Below are 11,134 nucleotides of genomic sequence, written 5' to 3'. Positions count from 1 at the left end.
CAAATCATTGAATGCCCCGACGCCGAGGCCATCGTCGCCTTCAGGCACATCATCTAGGATGAATGGATAGCTCGATAGCTCAGACAGGATAAGCCGAGGACTATGGTGGCCCTCACAACACTCATGACCCGTTTCAGTGCGGGAGAGGACAGTTTGCTATCCCGCAACTCCTCAAGGAGTGACCCCAACACTTCAAAAGTCCGAGATCACAACGGTAAGCCTAGGTGCAATAAATACAAGCACCAAAACGACAGTACCAACTGTGACACTGAAGACCCAACAGTCCATGCGGGGTTCACCAATTCAGAGTCTGGACGCCAAAACAAATCCTTTAAAGGAGGCAAAGACTATCCCAACACTCTAGAAAAAAAATATTGGAACAACCCTCCCAGATCCATGGCACTCCGGAAAAACTTGCCACCCACACTAATTAGAATTGCTGGGTGTTCCACTAGGCCGGAATTTTTTTATCCAAGGAATCAGGCAAGGGTCAGACAAGGGGCAACGACGACAAGGATGAACCTTGGGACCTGAACAACGGAGGCCAAAAACAGATCGCCTTCGAGATAAAGTGTAACACCCACAATTTTTAAATTGTATTTCTTGACTTTTGAATTGTTTTCAAAATGGATTTAAAAATTTGGCTTTGATAAAAAGCTCTTCAAGTTCTTTGAAAACTTCTTTAAGAAAATCTTTGGAGCTTTCTTTTCTCAACATGCCTGGTTTGAAAAGGATTCTTTTAGCCTCTTCTCAAAATGAATTGGTTTGGGAGAACCTTTTATTCTTTTGCAAAACCTTGGAATTTATTTCCATAGGTTCACTTGTCAATCTCCTTCAAGATTTCTTTTTCCTCCTTCCTTTCTGATTTATACCCTTTTGCACTTCTATAACATCCAGGTCTTCATTTTTATTGATTTCTCAAAGTTTTAGAATGGTTTAACCACCTTTCATATTTTATTTCAACTAATAGTATTTTCTATAACCAGTTTTGATCCCTGCAAATTTACAAAGGAACTCATTGATTCCTTTGGAATTTGAGACCCAAACTCCTACTCTTAGAAGGCCTTAGTACCCTCAACCCATTTCACCAAAAACCTTGGAGTCACAAGTTTGAAAATTTCAAAATTTCATTTGAGTCAAGTTTGACCAAAATACTTTGTTTTTAATAAAAACCTCACTAAAACATTTTTTAAAATTCTGAAAATTTGTGGGCAGTCTCTGCACTCAATAAGAGACCATCCCAAAAAGATTTCAGCTCAAAATATTTTGTCCACGTACCACTTTAATTTGATTGAACACCTAGCATGCACTGTAGCCCCTGTCTCTCAACTTGATTCACTAAAACATTTAGAGTATCGGTGCTTCAGACTTTGCGCAGCATCAATCATCACAATATCGACGAGAGCAGCTCGATCTTATGCCCCGAGCTTATCCATGCACCGGGCATCGCCTTGGACGCTTGCTGGCGTTGGTGGTGAGCTGGCCGATCCAGCCAGCTCCGGCAGTAGAAATTACAGTGGCTGTCGTGGCCACCACAGCCTCCCCTGCTGCAGCCCCGCACTGTTCGGCACCGCCCCTTGTACTTGAAGGCTCTGCATGTCCCTGGCCCCAGTGCATGCCGCATTTTCCGTCACCATGCCCCGGGCAATGTAGATCACAAACTCTACTGCCGTCGTGCACAGGGAGAACTGCACCGTCGAGCCGCGTATTGCGTCGATGGCTGGTCGATCTTTGACCAAAAATGGAACCCCCGTGCTGAGTAGGTACTGACCCGACCACCTAACCACCTGACTAAGCCCCTGGATCACTGGAATCGCTCACCGGAGTTAAGACCCATGGCACCTCTCTCGAGCCTCTATAAATAGAGCCCCCTCCGTGATGCCGAACCCATCACGCACTCCACCACATTCCATCCCCACTCCGAAGCCTTGCCCAAGCCTAAGAAGGGCCTCGGAGAGGCCTTCTTCTCTGACTCCGGCCACTCTGACCCGCCACTGATATCGACGGTATTCGAGCAAGGTGAGTGCAGATGTGAGCCCCTAAGACGTTCAATAACTTCCTAGTGGTTCCCTCCTCCTAAGCCGTCCTCCGATTTGTTCGCAAGCGAGCCCCTCGGTGAGATCCGGTGGTGCCCGAAGCTATCATCCGCTGGAGCAAGGTGTCACGCCCAAGATGCGACCCTATCCTCAATTTGGCATGAGGGCCTCATCAGGGATAGAAGCGCATCTCGTCGTGTCGCAAGAATGGATATCGTTGCAAGTACATGTACTAAAAAGAAGAGATATATATATAGAATTGGCTTACACTCGCCACAAGCTACATCAGAGTCACAGCAGTACAATACATAATCATCATGAAGAAGAGCAGGGTCCGACTACGGACGAAAACAAACGAGAAAAGAAGAATACGTCCATCCTTGCTATCCTAGGCTGCTGGCCTGGAACCCATCCTAGATCGATGAAGAAGAAGAAGAAGAAGCAACTCGAAATGAACAATCAACGCACTCGCGTCAAGTAACCTTTACCTGTACCTGCAACTGGTGTTGTAGTAATCTGTGAGCCACAGGGGACTCAGCTATCTCATTTCCAAAGGTATCAAGACTAGCAAAGCTTAATGGGTGAGGCATGGTAAAGTGGTGAGGTTGCAGCTGCGGCTAAGCATTTATTTAGTGGCTAACTTATGAGTGAAGAAATAAAGAGGGGGAAGATCTACGCATAACGGACGTGAACTTCTGATGATCAAATGAATGATCCTGAACACCTACCTACGTCAGACATAACCCCACCATGTCCTCGATTGGAGAAGGAACTCACAAAAGAGACAGTCACGGTTACGCACTCACTTGGCAAGTTTTAATTAAGTTAACTTCAAGTTATCTAGAACCAGTGTTAAACAAAGTTTCCACGTTGCCACATAACCGCGGGCATGGCTTTCCGAAAAGATTTAACCCTGCAGGGGTGCTCCAACTAATCCATCACAAATTACCACAAGCCGCACAGAAATCCTCGATCACGAAACTCGTGATCTCGTCGGACTCCTTAATGGAAAACCTCAACTCTGAGATTACCCAAAGCATCACTGGAATCCCGATGCACAAGATATCTCGTCAAAGGTAAAACTAATCCAGCAAGGTCGCCCGGCGTGTCGACGTTCCCGATATGAGCCGCGTATCTCGTTCTCAGGACACGACGGATGAGCGATGGTTACCACGCCAAACGCCGAGTTGCCCCGGGGTAGCATAAGTAAGATGCTCTGTTTTGGACTAGCACCATCAGCACTGGCCCTCCCTGTAATATGTGAAATTACTCCTCGGGTTCATGACGCCCTATGATTTCAGTTTTAACCAAATTATTATGTTGGGCAAATGTAGTACCAATGTTGGGCCTTGCCAGACCAGCTTTAATCTAAAACGAATTATCAAGGGGGTCCCCATAACAACCCCGATCGTGTTAGGAGTGCTCAGTTATGGAACATAACACCGGTAGCCGAAACTAAGGTGGCAAAGGTGGAACAAAACACCAGGCTAGAAAGGCTGAGCCTTCCACCTTTTACCAAGTATATAGGTGCATTAAATTAAATAAAAATTAATATGGTGATATGACAAGGAACCCATGTAATCACATGGAAGCAACTGCACCTGCAACTGGCAACGCTAACACAAGGTTAAGCAAGCGGTAACATAGACGATCAGTGGTTTGCTAGGTTGTGAACATGTTGAAGGTTTCATGGCATTGTTGAGAGGCTGATTTTTAACATGTGGTATGCAACGAGACAATATCGATAGAAACGGTAATACTAGCATGGCAATGATAGTAATGGTATCTGGGGAAATGGTCATCTTGCCTGAGAGCCCGTTTGGAAGAAGAATGACTACGTGAAGCAAACGAACCGATGTAGTCGAACGGGTCCTCACAATCCGACACGCTTGCGGAACTCTATCGAGACGAAGCAAACCGGAAACAAGAATCAACACATTCACCACACGATACACAACACACATGATGCATGAACAGCTGAATACATGCAAGTCACGACATGACAAATCACACAATCAAACCTACACATTAAGTGAAATTCAATATGCAATGAGTTGCATATTGACAAAACTCCACATATGAGTTATTTAGTTCTATCCCAATTAGGTACACGACAATATTAAATCTGGTTAAACATGGCAAGAGGTGAAGCATAATTAAACTACCTATCTAGGCATTTTAAATGAGGTCTGAAATGACATATAGCATCTCCGAAACGACCTCACATGTTAATTTACAATTCTGTCCAGATCTAAACTAACACATTTAATTAGAGGTTAAACAGCAAAACAAATAGGTTCACGTGAATCTACGCATCGTTACAAGCAATTTACACATAGAGAACATCTCCAGCGGAGCTACAGATCAAAAGATACGGACACCGCAAGATATGATGGCATGAATGCAATATGTATGCAACGACAGCCACAAGCATTTCAAAACACACAACCAGCAAGATAAAATGAAACTACACGAGATTCTAAGCAAGTTTCGTATAGGACACAATCAAAACGGAGCTACGGTTCAACAACTATGAGCAAAACAAGAAATCACTACAATCTGCCAAAAACAGCCACATAGCATTTTCTACACTCCACAACTACGAGCTACACAAATCCAAAAGGCTCAACAAGGCATGACACGATAGAGGGCAAGAAGCACTACAACAAACAACTAACAACAACTAGCATGGAAGCATGGAACACTAGGAAAGGAAGTCACAAAATGGCTACTCACACACAGTTTCAGACTTAGTGAAAATAACAGTTGATGAAACTGCAGTTTTCAATCTGAAGGCATATTGACAGCAACAAAACCATAAGCTACAGGACTCCAAAAGGCATGAAAATCCGCAGCATGCTAGAGAATCCCAAAGTCTACAACTAACTCCATTGCACCAACCTCAAAAGAGCTACAGATCTCCAGATAAACTCATGCAAAGATAGCAACAAAATATAACAGATCTCAGACTTACAAATATTTCAGCATCTACAAGACAACACTATTTCCTAGCAAGTAAAGAACATCCAAACCACACCTAAACATGTATTTCTATTGCAACCAAAATTACCAGGGGCTAGACTAAACATCCAAGGGCAAAACTCTAATTGACAACTACCTCATATCACGCACGGAATAAATCACACAAAAGAGACAAGAAGGCAGCATGTCAAAATATCATGCAAACTAACTTGCTCTAATGCTAAAACTAAATACATGGTTAAATCCTATGGATTTTTCTACACTGAAATCATATATAACATGAGGGTTTGCAACATGACAACAACGCCACACGTATATGCGGGATTAAGTCCTAAACACGGAAAATAAACTAGCGGCTAAACCCTACATGCAAAAATACGAATGACTACTCTAAAATACATGGCAAAGGGGTTCCTAAAACATGAACATTTTATCTACGGCATTCGAGCAAACCGGACACGCACGAGAAAATAAATATGGGACGAATCCTATTGGGACAACACATAAAACTAGGCGTTTGGCACATCAAACTACTTCAAACAATTATGCAAGTTATAAATTCGGATTCTACGCAAGATTCTACACAAAAACCATATGCTACACGTCGCGATCCGACTTATGGATTAAAAGATATGGGCATTCTAATATTTCTGTATTTCCTGAAATCACTAATTCGAAAACTAAAAAAACCTATTGGACCAAAAGGGCATGCGCAACATAGCAAAAAAGCACCTAGGGCGAGGGATAGAGCTCGGTCTCACCTTGGGGGAGGCCACTTGGGCTGATGGAGTGGGGAGGAGGCCAAGCCTGGCTGCCGATGGTGGAGGCAGGCCTGGCTGCGGGGCTGGCCGAGGGAGGCCACTCGGCCTGGGCGCCTCGGCGGGACCAGCCGGGCCTGGGCACGCTGGGAGGCCCAAGCGCTGGAGTTGCTCGTTTCCTCCCGTCCTCCCCAGGAGCTCGAAGGCACGAACATGGCGGCGGGAGCCTGTCTTCGGGAACGGCGGGGATTGCGGCTGGCCGGCTCTTGGGGCAGCGGATCCGGCCGGGATCCGCCGGATCTGGATGCCGGTGGGGCTGCGAAGAGGGATCCATGGCGGCAGCTCAGGTTTGGGCGATGGGAGGCGGCCCACTCTGGCAGCTCGGGCCGGCGGCTCGCGGAGGCGAGCGGGGCCACCGGCGGCAGCGACTACCCCGGGGGTCGGAGCTCTGGCGACCCGGGTAGGCGGAGGCTCAGGCGCGGGGCACGAGCGCAGGCCGGGGATGAGGGGCGCCCTGGCGAGGTCGAGGCAACTCCTCGGGAGCAGGGATCTCCCTCGGGCGCGCTGGAGCGTTGCGGCGGCGGCGTCGGTCGGATCGGCCGAGAGGGCCTCGTGCGGGCTGGGCGGGTCGGCGGCTGCGCAGAGGTGGGAGGGAGGGAGGAGAGAGAGAGTGGGTTAGGGTTTCGGGGGCTGCACGGTTTTCGAGGCAAAGGGGTAGGGTGTCTAAAATGGCATGGGAGGTCCTATTTATAGGCAAAGGGGGGCTAGGTTTAGCGAAATTCCGCCCCGATTTCAACCGCGCGATCGGATTCGAATAATTCCGAACATGGGACGGACTAAATGGCCATGTAGAGTGGTTAACCGGAGACGAGAGGGAAAATGGGCGGCGCGGCAACGATTTTTTAAAACACCGAAAGACGTCCGATGATAGATCGAATACGGTGCTGCTACGGTCGACCGTTCGGGTACCAGACGGACTCCGATCGCGCCGAAATTTGACACCCGGCCTACCTATATTAAAATAAGACCGCACGTCAAATATCAACCCAATGAGAGAAAGTTTTACGCGCACTTTTAAAACAAGGTTTAAACGATGTCGCGGGCGCGTGCGAGTGCGGTCGGGCTCAGTACGGACAACAACGAGAACCGGCAACTACCAACGGATGCAAGTTTTGAAAACTGACGGCAACGGAATGCCGATGCAATGCTGATGATGCGACAAATAAAAATAACCACATGACTGAAACGGAAAGAAAAGGGGAATCTTCTGGAACGTCGGCATCGGGCTGTCACACAAGGTCGCTGTCGACATAGAGTCTCCCCCTCGACCCAATCCACTTCTCACCGACGCGCGGGAACTCAGTGAGTGCGTAGGTGCCCTCGGTTGGCTCTCCCCCTTCGTCTGTTGCCGCCGGCGACCACCGCATGCCCTGACATCGCTGAGTTCGAACCTGACTGGGTGGGACCCCCTCGTCAAGGTCCTTTTCTTTTTGAAATGTTCTTCTGAAGGCGTTTTCGCCAGAAGTCGTCTTCACGGCAGGTTAACGTATTTTCTTTTGGGCGTTTTGACTTTTGTCAAACTAGCTCGTGGACAGATTCTGTTTTATTATAGAATGGTCCATCATCTTGTTTGTCTTATAACTATTAATCTATAACAACTTTTGAATTGTTTCTTTTTGCAAAATCTTGGTCTGAGGGTCTAGTTTATTTTCATATTTATTTGAAAATTATTTGGAGAGAGTAGATAGGCCTCAACTCTTATGATGATATGTGTTATATGTCGTAGATTCCGACGACGGAAACGCTGACGTTAACGTCACCGACCTCGATTCCGACTACGTGGAACCAAGCAAGCATGTTTGAACTTTTGATGTGTTGTTTGCTCACTAACAAAAATTTAACATTCATCCATTGCATTAATCAATCATATTGCATCTCTCATAAACAAAGTTAAAACATCACTATGGCAAGTGATGGTGGTGAGAGGTCGTGGATAACCTAGTCACGCGGAACGTGATAGGTTATGGCCTGGTCATGATAAGTGCATAATTGTGATGGGAAGAAAGTAATAACTCCAGTATCGACCTAGATCGAGTCTTGTCAGTGTCTTTCTTTCATTATTGTGCTACCACAGTTTCCTGAATGAGGATTCAGTATAGTCGGTCGTAGGCCTATTTTCAGTCGCACACCAAGTAGAGGGGTCGGGATGAAGGTATCCATGGCCCTCGACTAAATGCAGTCATCCGGTCAGGGGGCATGGGTGTTTCCGGTTTGGGACTGAGAGGGAGGGCACTCCCTTGTAGTGCGCGTTATAAATTTGATCCCATGCTAGTCGAGGTCGGAGCCTCCCTGTCTTATGGTTTTGCCCTGGCAGCGTAGTCCAGGTGAAGTCGGGCTTTGCGGGGGTAAAATGGGTGTGTGCTGATTTTGAGTGTGTGCTTCTAAATTGTTGTACGCGAGATTAGTTATATGGACTATCGGAACCAGTGACCTATGGGTAAAGAGTACATCCTCTCAAGAGTCAAAACTATTCGAGTAGTCGTGTCCACGGTTAAGGATGGTCGTTTGACAGGTCAACTCTCGGTCTTAGAGTCGGTCCTTGGAGTACAAGTTGGTTGAACAATAATGGTTGTGGATATCCAATGGTATTGTGGAAAATTTTATTATTAAAATCTTGGTTCTAAAATTATCCTCAAGGTTGGTTGTACCACCCGAATAATTCCTCTTTATTTTATGCCCTTTCGATGGTCTCGCTAAGACGCCCGACTACGAATTTTATATTTATTTTTATGCCCTTTCTGTGGTGTCGCTAAGACGCTTGACTATGACTTGCTATTTAATTTTATGCCCTTTCTGTGGTGTCGCTAAGTCGCCCTGCGGCTTGTTATTTATTTCTATGCTCTTTCTGTGGTGTTTCTAAGACGCTCGACTGTGGCTTGTTATTTAGTCTCATGCCATTTCTATGGTGTCGGTAAGACGCCCGATTGTGGCTTGTTATTTATTTTTATGCCCTGTATGCGGTGTCGCTTAGACGCCTAACGGTGGTAAATTAATACATGTTAACCTTTCAAGGCGTCGCTTCGGACACCCGATCGGTGCATTTTTTTTTCTATTGGGATATCTTGGCAGGATTACCGCTCGATTTATCCACTAACTTAATTTATTTCTAACTCGTGTAATTGATAAATTATGATCTGAACCATGCATATTAATAATTAACTGCATGCATCTCATCTTTTTTGCAAACTGTTTGCGAGTACTTCTCGAAGTACTCACTCGCTTGTTGATGTGGCCACATATGCATGAAGGAGACCTCATGGATGAAGAGCTCAATAGCGAGTCCGATGTCTAGAGGAGTCCAAGTCAGTCTTGTGATCCTGGAGTCTGCCGCTGTATTATTTCACAGCTTCCGCCACCATGAACAAATCATCAAGCCTCACTCTGACGCTTGGCGCATAGTAGTACTTGTCATGTCATATTACTCTGATGTGACGTGCCCCTATTATTATGAGCAGTAGAGTTATACCATTTCCATTGTAACATATCCGTCTATGTGAGACTTGGACATGTTGTAATAATTTGTAGAGAAACCCCTGCTCTACTCTGTTTAATATTAAGTACTATTGGTTTTCTCTATCAAGATGTGTCTATTAGTGGGAAATATTTTTCTACACTGGTGACGCTCATGGCTGATTTCCAATAAATTATTTTATTTGGGAACCGGTCGTGACATAAAGGAAGTAAACATGATCTATGTCACACACATTCCTAAGAAGTAGAGGAAACGGGCACTTTGGGACATTTACACCGTAGAGTGTGCAGCCCTGAGGCAAACACCATGGATGGCCTGCCCGATCACCTTCGATAAGAAGGGCCATCTGACTAGTATCCGCCATGGCAAATTAGCCGCCCTGGTTCTATACCCCATCATTTATGGTTTTCACCCTACACATGTCCTTATGTATGGAGGAAGCAGCATGAACTTGATATACGCAGATATGGTAAAGAAGATGGGGATCGACCCATCACGAATCCGGCCTAGTAAAACCACGTTCAAGGGAGTAAGTCCCAGCATGGAGGCCCGTCGCACGGGCACAATTGTGCTACAAGTTGTTTTTGATTCCCCCGACAACTTCCATTGCGAGAACATGACCTTCAATATATTACCGTTCTGCAATACCACGCACTGCTCGGTCATAGCGCATACGCTCGCTTCAACGTAGTGCCACATTATGCATATCTTAAGGTCAAGATGCCAGGGCCCAATGGGATAATTACTGTCAATGGCAATACTGTGTGATCCCTCCTTACAAAGGAATATATTATTGCATACGCAACTGATACCCAGAAGGCTGAGGAGGTGGCATGACAGGAAGCTCGGCAGAAGTGCACAACCACCTCCAAACAAGTTTGTATAATCTTAGGTCGAAGATGCACCCATATCAAATAGGGATACATGCTCCCCTGCCCCCGCTATCTAGTAGCGGAGTACATACCTAGGGTACACAATTTCACACTCCAAATCCCTTGGGGAATTGGGGACCAAAAATCTTTTATCATGATAGGATCACCACCTCGAATAAACCAAGCACTTGGGTTTTCTCGTAACCTCTTCGGCACATGAAGGCCAACATAGAGGATCTCGTCGGTAGGCTAAACCTGCCACACAATGGCTTCAACCTCCTCCTAGGCCCTGTTTTCAGAATGCCTTCAGCATCATGGGAGACAGACATGTGATAACCCACAAGTATAGGGCATCAATTGTAGCCTTTCTCGATAAGTAAGAGTGTCGAACCCAACGAGGAGCTAAAGGCAGGACAAATATTCCCTCAAGTTCTATCGACCACCGATACAACTCTACGCACACTTTACGTTTGCTTTACCTAGAACAAGTATGAAACTAGAAGTACTTTGTAGGAGGGATAGGAGGCTTGCAAGAAAGTAAAGAACACGTAAATAAAACTAGGGGCTGGTTAGATAAAGAAACAACTACGAGTGTCTAACGAGTGTGGAAAAGTGGTGGTAGGAGTTGTGGAATTGTTCCTAAGAAATTGACTACGTTACTAGATCGATAGCAAGTTTATGTGGGAGAGGCCTTTGGTAGCATGTCATCCCTTACTTGGAATTCTATGCACTTATGATTGGAACTATTAGCAAGCATCCGCAACTACTAACGTTCATTAAGGTAAAACCCAACCATAGCAATAAGATATATTGGTCCCCCTTCAATCCCATATGCCTCAATTTCCATGCTAGGTTTGAAGCTTCTGTCACTCTAGCCTGCCAATACATAGTCCTATCAACATACAACTAACCCTATGGTGTGATCCACCTGCGCGACCATATGATGGGCACCAA

Source organism: Hordeum vulgare, chromosome 5H (genome assembly GCF_904849725.1).
Source record: "Hordeum vulgare subsp. vulgare chromosome 5H, MorexV3_pseudomolecules_assembly, whole genome shotgun sequence".
NCBI classification, from domain to species: Eukaryota; Viridiplantae; Streptophyta; class Magnoliopsida; order Poales; family Poaceae; genus Hordeum; species Hordeum vulgare.
This window is presented reverse-complemented; position numbering follows the sequence as displayed.